Source organism: Porites lutea, chromosome 3 (genome assembly GCF_958299795.1).
Source record: "Porites lutea chromosome 3, jaPorLute2.1, whole genome shotgun sequence".
Lineage (NCBI taxonomy): Eukaryota > Metazoa > Cnidaria > Anthozoa > Scleractinia > Poritidae > Porites > Porites lutea.
The window spans coordinates 39,256,716-39,259,353 of NC_133203.1; positions in this window are offsets into that span (position 1 = coordinate 39,256,716).

The following is a 2,638-nucleotide window of genomic DNA, read 5'->3' on the forward strand; positions in this document are numbered from 1 at the left end:
CACTCTGCTCACTGGTTCTGTAAGGATATTTGACACTCTGACTTCTTTCCAAAAAGTGGGAAACGCTGCACTGGTGAGTAACGTATCAGTATTGATCATGGCATTGACTGCAGTAGATATGGGGAATGAAAGTCTTCTGCCGCTTTGATCCTGGTACTAGCTACTCCGTTCTCCTGAGCACAAACAGACGTTTCTCCTCGCTCATCGCCGCTGGGGGACGTTATCATTTTTAATGTTGAAAATGTGATGTACCGACTGTGTTGACGGGTTTCATTTATTTATTGCCCCCGCAGGGATTTCGCCCGGAAGGCGAAATCCCAAGGAGGCACTCTAGTAACTTGCGTATATTAAGGAAATTACTTACAGTTGAAATATACAGTCATACAGTCAATATAGAAAAAATCTCGATTTGCTTGAACAGGGGTCGCGAGGAATCCGTAGGTAATGATGACGTTTCTATTGTTTGCGCCTGCAAGTACGAAATGGTTAGGATGAGGTAAAGGCAGAACATCGCCAAGGGACCGCTCAGGAAGATTTTGTGACATTTATTGTGCAGTCATACTTCGACACTCTTTTGCGTTACGTGATATTAGTGACTTTCTGTGGAGCAGTTGTTTCAGTGAAAGTTATGGACCAAAATTTTAACGACACTCGTTAAGCGCACAAGAAGTTATGAGGTGCGTATAACTGGACATGTATATATAAACACTTGGAGAGTTTGCCAGACGCGAGTTCACAATTCTTTCATTGGAAACCTTTCTCTCTCTTTGACCGGAATAAGACTCAGCCCCAAACAAGCAAGACGAGTGAACAACGGCTAGCTTCTCACTAGAAGAACGATGGACGATTACAGAAATTCGCCGACAATCAAATTCTTTGCTGACTTATTCCCTGGGGCACAGATGTCCTTCCGCTATAAAGTTTAAAATAAGACTAGAATGCGCAAGTGTGAATTGATCAAACGCCCTTTTAATTTTTAAGGCTTACTTTCCGGCAAATAAAATGAACTGAATGTAAAAAGTGAAAGAGAAATAGCGAAAAATTCAACTTCTAATTAAATTTTTTGTTATGGCTTAGAATAAACTATTCTCGGAACTGAGAATGTTTTGATTAAAGCTGTGTAAATCGACCTGAAACCCCGGGCCTGAAACTGTACATGGAACCTTGCGTTTCCTGTATTTATCTCACCTATTGTATGGAATATGTGTGAAAATCTTCATTATGAATCGGTATATTTCAAAGAGCTACACAATGAGCAAGAATGCTATAGTGACGGACAAATACAGAGCGGGCAGCTGTAGTGAATGTAACTAGGAAGTTTCTGGAAGTTTCACGTTGTAGTCGTGCAAAAAAAAGGCAAAGAAGTGTACAAAAAAAGTGTGCTGCACGTGCAAAAATGTTTTTTTGCTAATTAGACCTATTGTTGTTTTTCACCGTTCTCCGGCGTTGCCTTCGCCGTTTAGCATTACACGATTTTATATTTTCTTTGAACAAACTATAACTATACTGTGTATAGGCACAGTATATTTTTTATTATAGTCAGCACTTTGGGGCGAAACGGTGTTGTATTCTCTGCCCTGCCATGCTACACCGCTGTGTATACGTTTTTTGTCTGTGTTGTCATGTGCTCCTGTATTGTTTTTGTATTTGGCCTCTTAAGGCCACTCCTAGTAATCGGGTCTGGCCTTGCTTTGACCGCTGCCTGTTTTGTTTTGTCTTTATTTTGCTTTCGCATCGGACAATGCCTCGTCCTTTATGTCCCAAAATGACAGCACGTAGGTTGGGGCCCTCTGGCTTCCCACGTCAGGTGTGTGTGCACAGGACTCTTTACCTTCAACATCTACATCCAGCTTCACGCCAATGCAACTGCCACGACATCATCCCCACCCACCTTGAAATCACCATCCATAGTCAGCCCCAGTTCAACTATGGTCCAGGATATAGCTAAAGCAGTATGTGAAGCAGTTATCCAGTCTTTGACTCTCTTCATGGTGCACGTGTATCTGCAGTCTGCCTCGGGGTCAGTGTCCTCACTGGTGAAAACACCAGTGAGCAGATGCCACTGTACAGGAGTCTGTGGCTTCTACTATAAATTCTCTCTCAGATGAGCCTTCATCTGAGATGGCTCCAGCTTAATGAAAATTGCTTCCTTTAGAAAATCATTCTATTTTGCTGATTAGCATCTGTAATGCAACCTCTGCCTTTATCTAAAGTGATGTCAGATGCTCGCTTAAACTGGAGACTTTCCGTAAAGAAACACTAACCGCTGACAACCGTTCGTTAAAGTTAATTTTGCCACCGGGTCCCCGGCCGGGTGAATGACATAATAACACGTTTTACGTTGGCATGAGCCTTTCTTATCTTCCGCTTAAGTTGCTTCTGCTTGAAATTCATTGGCAATTTCTTTCACTTCGTCGTTTCTTGCTATTTTTTGCATCTTTGTTGGTTACAAGAGCCAAAGGCAAGCGCATAGCTAACAATGGCTAACAGGACTTAAATCTTCATCATTGAGCCTTGATCCCCTCCTTGCGCCTTAATATCTTTGACAGCCCTCTGTAACAGATCCAGTAGAATCTATATCTTCACTGGGCTCTCGATTAAAACGTCACTGGGTTGGTTTATTTTCCTCTGGGTTTTC